This window comes from Phascolarctos cinereus, unplaced genomic scaffold (assembly GCF_003287225.1).
Source record: "Phascolarctos cinereus isolate Bilbo 61053 unplaced genomic scaffold, phaCin_HiC Scaffold_2;HRSCAF=192, whole genome shotgun sequence".
NCBI classification, from domain to species: domain Eukaryota; kingdom Metazoa; phylum Chordata; class Mammalia; order Diprotodontia; family Phascolarctidae; genus Phascolarctos; species Phascolarctos cinereus.
In genome coordinates this window covers 166,334,115-166,344,258 of record NW_027555625.1, presented here as the reverse complement: position 1 = coordinate 166,344,258, position 10,144 = coordinate 166,334,115, and positions in this window count along the sequence as shown.

Sequence of the window (10,144 nt, the reverse complement as noted above, 5' to 3'; positions counted from 1 at the left end):
TGAAAGACCTGGGCTTAAATCTTTTCCCCAACACTTGGCCAGTTGTATGACTTTAGACAAATCACAACCTCTTTGTGTCTCAATTTCTTTACCTGTATAATGGAGCTGTAACAATACTTGCAATACCTAACTGGCAGAGTTCTTAAGAGGAAACTCCTTTATAAATCTTAAATTACTACATAAATACAAGCTATCATAATTTGAAATGCAGGCAGACACACATGCACAGATGTACTCCAGCCTTGTTTCTGTTCCTCCAACACTAGATCCTACCCTCTCTGTCGCCACTAAATGAAAACAAAAATAGAAAAATACCAGGTTGACAGTAAGAGTCTGTAAAATGATTGATCGTGTGGTAGATGACTGAGAGTTGTATATATTTTTAACAGTTGAGGGGGGGAAGGTTGGCATTGTATACTGAACTAGATTCTGAGACAGGAAAACCTAAGTTCCAATCACAACCTCAAAACCTTTCACACACACAGGTTGTATGACCCTAGGAAGGTTACCACACCTCTCACTGTCCCTAAGGCAACTCCCAAAGATTAGAGTTTGTAGACAAATTTGCAATGGTAGTTCTTCTATTGAGGCAGTGGATAGAGTGCTGAGCCTAAAGTCAGGAAAACCTGAGTTCTAATGTGGCCTCAGACCCTCACTAGCTCTGTCATCCTGGGTAATCGATTAAGTTCTGTTTGCCTCAGTTACCTCAACTGTAAAATAGAGATAATAGCAGCACCTACCTCCCCTGTTTGTTGTGAGAATTAAATAAGATATTTGTAAAGCACTTAGTGCCTATTATGTTCCACTCTATATAAATGTTTATTCCAATCCTTTTCCTTTTTCACAGAGATTTCCTTATACCAATGGAATCACAGTGGTTTAAAAATAAAAAAAAAATTTAAAAACCACAAAATCATCATATAATAGAAAGTCTTTAAATGTGGCAATATAAACTCTTACCATATGGAGACATTTCCTAAGTCTAGGATGACTGCAAGTAGTCCCTTGAGTACTTAAGTGTGATGGTACATTATACTTAGGAGGCAGATATGCATGCCAACTTTTTAGGTCTTCCATCATGGGCTATAATGGATCCTCAAGAACCACATTAACATGCAAATTGTATATAATTAGATAGTTAGGCATGTGACCTGATACAGCCCCCAGAAGGGTAGTCTTTGGAATACTAAGTTGATGTCTTTTTCAAAGACAGGATCTTCTCTCATTTAGAATGATATCCACTTCTTTAGTTCTTCCATGGCAGGAGATTCTGTGAAGTATAGCTTCTTGAAATGGAGGCTGGGGAAGCCATATACCTTTTTTTTTTTTTTAAATATAGGTTTAAGCTCAAGGAGCTTACATTGTTTTTTTTTTTTAAATCATTTATCTATTTATTTGTTTTTAGGCAATTGGGGTTAAGTGACTTGCCCAGGGTCACACAGCTAGTAAATGTCAAGTGTTTGATCTGAGGCTGGGTTTGAACTCAGGTCCTCCTGACTTCAGGGCCAGTGCTCCATACACTGTGCCACCTAGCTGCCCCCATACACCTTTTCAAAGGACTACATCTGCACATCATATTTAAGTTGGGGGAGGTTGGAGGGCTGCTGGAGACTCAGTGCTAAGGGGAAGAAAAGCAAAATGTTAAATTTCTTTTCTATCTTCTTGGTTCCTTACAAGTTGTTAAGCGACAACTGTCTTTAGATCATCAAAAACATTTTTAAGTTGTTAGGTACCCTGCTTTATGGTTTTAAATATCATTTTGAAAACATTCTTGTACTGATCAGTTGCCAAGATTTGTTGATTTTATCCCTCACATCCACACCTTTGTCTTCATTCACATGGTCACCTCTTTAGTTCAGACCTTCATCACCTTTCACCTGGACTATTACAATAGCCTACTAATTGGTCTCCATATTTCCAAGCAATCCTCTCTGCAAATCTCCATCCACATAACTTAGGAAATGAAAATTCTATAGTACACACCTGACAAAGTCACTCCTCTGCCCAAAAAGCTTCATGGATTCCCTATTACCTTTAGGATAAAATGTGAATTCCTCTGTGATTTAAAAACTTTCATAGTCTGTGTCCAGCCTAAATTTCTAGGCTTATTATACATTACTCCCGTCATACACTCTATGGTCCAGAGCAGCAAACAAGCCTATTTGCTGTTCCTCTTACATGACCTTCCATTTTCTGACCTTATGCCTTTGCATACATCACCACCCAAGCCCACTTGCCTGGAATAGACTCTATCTTTAATTTCTTCTTTTAGAATTCTTAGCTTTATTTAAAACTCAAATTATGTGCACCTTCTACATGAAGCATTTCCCGATTTCTTCAGTTGCTGTCACCATCCAAATTACTTTTTAAATTTATATATATATATATATATATATATATATATATATATATAATTATATTTATATATATATATATAATTTATTAATATATGTACATGATGCTTGCTCCAATAAAACATAGATTTCTTTATGGCAAGGTCTTAAATTTTGCTTCTATATTCCCAAGTCATAGCATAGTATCTGGTACAAGGGCAATGAGGTGGAACAGTGGATAGAATGGCAGGCTTGAAGTCAGGAAGATTGATCTTCTTGAGTTCAAATCTAGCTTCAGACACTTATTAGCTGTGTGACTCTGGGCAAGTCACTAAACCCTGTTTGCCTTTGTTTTTCATCTGTAAAGCGAGCTGGAGAAGAAAACAGCAAACCACTCTAGCAAAGTAGTCACTTAAGCTTGTATAATAAATGAATCCATTAACGAATAAACAGACAAATGTTGCTCTCCTGACATCAACTTTCACATCACATAAGAGAATCCACTTAAAAAGGTGTCCTTAGGAACTCAAATTTCAATTTATCAGAAATTCATACAGTCCACACTGTATCATTACAATGGAGAGACTGACTTAATTTATTTATCTTAAGTATGTTGCTTTGCTGCTTATTTGGTTCTGCCTTCCTCAGGAATAATTCTTTGGAGTTAGTGATGGAAGAAATTGAGAACCTGATTTTATAGATAAATAGCATATCCATTGACCATAGACATGATGGTACATATGAAGAAGGGAAAGAAGAAGGGAGAGAGAAACTAGATTTGCTCTGGTTGGCCTCATAGAGAAAAACTTCAGTAGAAGAGAACAATAAACACATTTAAGTTTAATGTAAAGAAGCACTTCCTAAAAAGCAAAACTATCTGGAAGTTGAATAGGCTTCCTTGGGTGTTAGTGAGGGGTTTTCAGGAAAAAGCTGGATGACTACTTGTCAAGTATGCAGAAGGAATGTTGTCCAAGTGTTGCTAGGAACATATATCCTAGATCCCTTCCAATTCTGAGATCCTATTAATAAAATAATAATAGTGTAATGCTGTGTTTCTGGCTAAATAGTATTCAAACATACAGAATTGAGAAGAAAGAGCAAGTACATAAGTGACCATGGGTCACTTATACTTGAGGTTCAAACCAAGAGAGGAACTCTGAATAAGAAATCTGGATGCCCTTCACAGAGTCATGGAAAATCATGGAATGCCTTCTCCAAAGTCAAAGTGGGCTCTAAACAAAGCCAGGATAAGAACCCAATTCTTCTGATAAGTTAATGATAAGAGCACTGGACTTGGTTTCAGGAGACACCCAGGTTCAAATCCTACTTCTGACACTTACTAGTAACCACAAACAAGTCACTTAAGATGTTCAGACTTAGTTGTCTCAGCTGAAAAATAGACATAATAATATCTTTAGTACTAGCTTTAATGAGATAATATATACATAGTATTTTGCAAATCTTAAAGTAGTATATAAATTTCAGCTCTAATAACTAAGTTAAGTCTGCTGTTCTTTCCACCATATCACACTTCTTAAATTCTCCCAGCTCCTGTCTAACCCACCCAAAGTAGAAGGCCACCCTTACTGTTTTTTTCAAAATTGGCCTCAAGTTGGGGCGGCTAGGTGATGCAGTGCATAGAGCACTGGCCCTGGAGTCAGGAGGACCTGAGTTCAAATTTGCCCTCAGACACATAACACTTACTAGCTGTGTGACCTTGGACAAGTCACTTAACCCCATTGCCTAGCCAAAAAAAAAAACCAACAACAACACCAAATTGGCCTCAAATGCCCTCCTCATCAAAAAGTTTATACTAACTACCATACATGGAGGGGTATTATAATGTCCATAGAAGTAGAATTTTCTCACCATACTTTTACTCTTTGGGAATAGAGAAAATTAAGAGGAGGATTGTCAATCTAGATATAACATGGACTAATAAGTAGTAACTATCATCTAAGTTTTCATGATGGAAAAAGAGATAAATGTTGGACATAGTCTGGTATGTACTGTAGAGATAGATGTCAGAAATTAAGAGGAAAAAAATTATATGAGTCCCCGGTTCATGATTTTGAAGGGAAGTCAGCTCAAGGGGATGGGAGTTTCCTAAGAAGGAAATTCTGATTATATAACTGAAAGTATCCCACAGAGGAAGAATTCCTTAAAGAGGACAAGGTGGATGCATAGGAAACTCTCCAATAGCATGAATAAAATGTAAGATCTAGAATACATAATGGCATATAAATATAAAAAGTGTTTTCTCAGTTTCAGAAAGATTAAAGTCATGTAATGAGCCATGACTTTGAAAAATGCAATGCACAATAAAAACAACATTTATCAATGTTAGGTAAAAGAATAACAATAAGAAGAGCCTGCCCCTGGTGATTAGGATCTTGTTAATGGATGACACTAAGAAAGCAAAACTGTTTATTTGTTATTTTATATCTGTTTTCCATATGAAGGAGAATAACCTTTATATTTAATATAATAGAAGAAAAATAGGTGAGAATGAATTGGAACCCCAAATAAATACAAAGGACAAAGAGAGCATTCATTTTTATTGAAAGAGTCTAATCAACTCTGAAGGACTCATGATAGAAAATTCTATCCATTTCCAGAGAAAGAACTGTTTGAAACATACTTTTTTACTTTCTTTTTCTTGACATTTTTGGTCTGTTTTCTTTCACAACATGACTATTATGGAAATGTTTTGCATGATTACACACGTATTACCTATATCAAATTACTTGCCTTCTCAATGTGTGTAGGGGAGGTGGGTAGGGAGGAAGGGAGAGAATTTGGAACTCAAAGTTTTAAAAAACAAATGTTAAAAATTATTTTTACATGTAACTGGGTAAAAATAAAATACTAAATAAATTTAATTTTAAAAAGGAGTCTAAACGTTCTTGGCCAAGAGCTGTCATATCCAAAGGAACTGAAAGAACTTTCAGTTGTGATTCAGATTATGAAGGGTTTTATTTATTCTCAGATATACACTGCCCTTCCTAATCTGGCTGTAGCCTCATATTTGATATCCCTTTCCTCCATATAATCTGTGTTCTATCCAGACAGAACTACTTGCTGGTCCCCATAGTGCCTGGCACATAGTAAATGCTTAAATAAAAACTCATTCCCACCTCCCACACCTCCCCATAGTCCCAATTAACTGATTGACTGACTTCATGCTTTTGCATAGGGTATCTCCCATAACTGGAATGAAATCCCTTCTAATCTCCACCTTTTGGAATCCCAAATGATCAGTCCATTTATCACCTCTTACAAAAAGTCTTTCATGATGCCCCTAGTCCTTAGCATCCTCTTCCTCCTCACCTGATCATGTATATTTTATTTATTTACATGTTGTACTCTCAGAGTAGACTAATCTCTTTGCAAATGAGGACTGCTTTTGGTTTTGCACTTTGGGTGTGTGTGTGTCTGGGGGAGGTTGGTCTTTATATTTCTAGGGCCTTACACATAAGAAACATTTAATAAATAATTGTTTGATTAGATTGATGAATCTAAACTATGATCATTAAGTAATTTTTGAGAAACCATGGAGCACAGCAGAAGTGGAGATGAGAAAATATTCCAATTTTAAAAGGGAAAGAGAGTCTATAAACTATATACCAGTGAATTTGACATTACCCCCTTCATGACTTTCTAAAACGGATGATTAAATGGTTGATTGGTGGGCACATCAAGCAAAGGCTGAATGACCGCTTGTCAGGTATGATGTCAATGACCTTTTAAATGCTTTTAACTCAAAGAATATAGATTGCCTTATTCCATGAATGCAGATGGAAACTCTAAAATTAGCAACCTACTAAAAAATTTTCCCCACATGCCTCTGTTTCTTCTTAGCACAACAAACAAAAAAGATCTTGGTCATTTGGTCCATATTGACAACCTCTTCAGGTGGAGTTTGGGCTTAACTGAGTTGTTTTGTCTGTGTACACATCACATCGCCAAATTTCCATTCCATTTGATGCTATGGAGTCATACAGACAGCACCAGTCTTAACCTGTTCACAAAAGCTAATTACAATAATCTTGGATATCAAAGTTGTCTCTTGTTTTTTCTTCATATGGAAAAAAGCTATAATCTTGGGGCATCATGCAAGCTGCATTATTATACAATCTCCAATTTGGAATGATTAATATGGAAAATTAAAAGCCTCATCTATAGAGCTAGTGGGAAATTTACCAAAATCATTTAATGTAATGGAAAACAGTATGTCCTAACCTGAACACAAAGAGCTGGACAGCAGAATCTTATACATTGAAAAAAATCACTTCAGACTCAGTGTGGTTTTCAGATTGGCAGTGTCTAAGGAGAAAAAATAAAGAATAAAAATTAAAAAAAAAAGTAGACTTATCTCCAGTGGGTTTATTTCTTAATTTATATTCTTAAGAAGTCCACAGAAAAGCCCCAGTGCAGGACAATAAATTCAGAAGCAATGTGGGCCAGTTCTTGTCTCAGTTGAAAAAGTGCTATAAACTTTCACTTTCTCTAGACTTTAACATGTTTCTACATGAAAGTTATAATTAGTATTGACTCCTATTCTGCTTTCTTACCCCATTATTGTGCCAACTTAAAGCAGTAGAGGAAATGTGAATTATGTTATGCTTCCAAGTAGAGTCCAAAGAAGCTAGACATTTGGGCTATAGGGGGTTATCATGATCATTGTCATCATCATTGCTACTGTCATTATCATAATCATTATCATCACCATGAGATAATATGGTGCATTTAACAGAGGTCTAGATTTGGATTCAGGAAAATCTGGATTTCATCCTGCCTCTTACTAGATGTGTGACCATGGGCAGGTCACTTAAACTCCCAGTGGCTCTAGGCAATTCTCAAGACTTTAAGTGATAGATGAGTTGTGGAAAGCATTTGCACAGCAAAAAGTCTCTATATTAATGAAATCACAGGTTAAGATCCCTCCCTCCCGGTAAAAAGTCATAAAAATGGATATTAATTCACAATCCATTGAAAGTGTTAAAATTCAATTTAATTTAAGTGCCTACAAAACATATAATGCATAATTTCAGGTGCTAGGGATACAAAAACAAAAATGAGTAACAGTTCCTGTCCTCAAGGAGTTTATATTCTACCAGGGAACACAACATGCAATTAGTTAAATTAAAACAAGTTAATTTGATGAGGAAGAGAGAGCACAAAAACCCAGAGGGATAAGAAAAGATGATATAGGAGAAGGCAATCCTGAACCTCCACAAAAGCTAAGGAATCTTGGAGGCAAAGACAAGGAGAAAGCCCCTTCTGGGTATATAAGACAACTAAGTGCAGAGACCAGCATCTAGGTCAATTTGGCTGGAATGTAAAGTGTGTGAGAGGACTGTCTAAAGCTGGAAAAATAGACGGGAAACAGGCTACAAAGAATTTTATTATAAATACCAATCTTAGGAGTTAGAAAGAGCCACTGAAGGGGAGTGAAATGCACAAGACATGTTATGAAGGTCGTTTTAGTGGATTTGTGGGAGATGAGTTGGACAGGTGGGAGAAGGAAGCAGGAGGGCTTGAATTAGTGCTGGGCATAAGAGTGGAGAGAGTATATGAAAAAGATGTTACGGGGGTAGAATCTGTAAGACCAAAGTGAAGATTAAGATATTGGGAGTGAGATAGAGAAAAGAATCAGAGATAATTCTACATTTTCTAACCTCAGTGACTGCTCTGAAATGAAATAGATATATGTGGAAGTGAGGGTCTTGGGGGAAGATAAAATCTATTTTTAACACATTGAGAGAGACCTTGAGAGTACCCTTGTACTGCATATTCTGACCACTAATAGCTGGGTATCCAAATAACAAAGCAAGACAGTCCCTACTGTCAAGGAGCTCACATGCTAATAGGGGAGACAAACTATATATACATTTCATCTGCAAGTTCATATAGAAAAGGCCAGTGTCCCTATGGTACTACTAGAAAGCTGGTGGTAGTACATCTTCTTTAATGTCATTTACATTAATAAAAACATATCTATTTCTGATGTTGAACCATTTGACTGGGTCAAGGACTTGGGTGACAAGAATTTTCTGGTTCTTCTGTAGCTATGGTTGCTAAGGAGGCAGGGGCTGCAGCACCTGCAGAAACAGTTGAAAGATTATATCTTTATAAGGTTACTCCCCTCAGTGATAGCTACAGAGTTGAGTTGGAAGTAGGAGTTGGGGGACAGAAATTCCCAGATCCTTTGTTCCTGATTCTGAGTCTTCACCAGGATCCAAGGAAAAGTAGAAGTCAAAGTATGGTAATGGGTTGACCTTTCTGGCACTGCCATTTCCTCTTTCTTCCTGAGGTTGCCTCATTGTTTCAGTTAGGATGTTTTTCTTGTCTAATTGGTGGAAGTTGGTTGGCTCTTGGTAGCTGTAGTGTTGTTGCTGTATATGGTGGATCCATTGTCCAAGGGCTTGCTCCTCTAAATGATGGCTGCCAGGCTGGAAGCAGAGCTGATGGTTTAGGAGCACTGCTTTACTGAGGGCAGTTGATGTTGGTGGTGTCAGGAATCATAGAATATGCTGGCTGCTCCCCTTCAGGACAGATATGAACACTAGGCTGGAAGCTAGATCTGTGGTTGTAGACACTATAATTTTTGGAACTCTCAGGCTTTATGTGCTGGTCTGTCAGTCCGAAAGACATATCTGTATTAATGCCAAGTGAAGTGGAGATTTGTTAATTCTATGATTAATTTGTTTGATATAGATAAATAAACTATACAATTCAGTCTAAAAATAAAATCATGGTAGATGCTGAGTTATCTGCCTTGGTCACAAATAGTGGTTAAATTAGTAAAGTGCTAGATAATTCATTTTGTGTTGAATAAGAGCTAAAGTACCATGTCTCTTACTAATCACTAAACTAGGCTACATATTAAATAGAAATAAATGTGAGGTTTTACACTTGAGTTCAGAAATCAGCTACACAAGTACAAGATAGAAGAGGAATAGTTACAAGCTACTTTCTATGGAAAAGCTTAGTTTTTCAAAGGATTGAAAGATAAGTATAAGAAAGAATAATAATATTAGTCAGAAAGTGTAATGTAATTTCAGACTGTATTGAGATGCATAGCTTCCAGAAATAAGAAAAACAATAATCCTCCCAATTTCTTCCTGTATCACTAGAATGAAGCCAACATTAGCATTATCATTGTACACAAGTATTCCACTTTCTTAACCAAAAATTTGACATTCCTAATCTGACCATAATCTCCTCTTCTTCCATCTCTCCCTATGCCTTATCCCTTCTAAAATGAGTCTCTGCTGTAACCTTGAATCAGTACCTTGCCACTAGTACTTTCTCAGGTCATTCTTCCTAGACTTCACTTTCCTCCTTTTCCATTATCAATTCCATAATCATCCAATTTAACTCTCCTGTATTGTCAAATCCTAGATAGGTTTAAGGGTGGGAAATGGCCTGGGGCCATACAGAAGTAAAATGATGGACTGTTAGGCTAGGTTAAGGGTAACAGAATTGGGAGATTGAGTGTAACCACAACGAAAGGCCAGTTGATGAGATTATAGCCTCAGAGATTTGTCCAGGTGGGAAAGTCCAGGGCTTTTCCTTTTTGGGAGTCTAGATCCCATCCTCATCATTCCCCCCTCAAACAAATGGGACACAAACTATTTGGGGGTAAGGGACAAAGATCTTGACTTCTGAAACTGCTTCCTGCTGGCAAGGGGCATATGGCTGTCCCTGCCTCAAGGGGGTACCAAAGAAGAGGTTGACTGGAACCGAGCACAGACTGCATCCAGGGAACGATGTGGGGACATTGGCTGGTACGTGCTGGTTTGCTA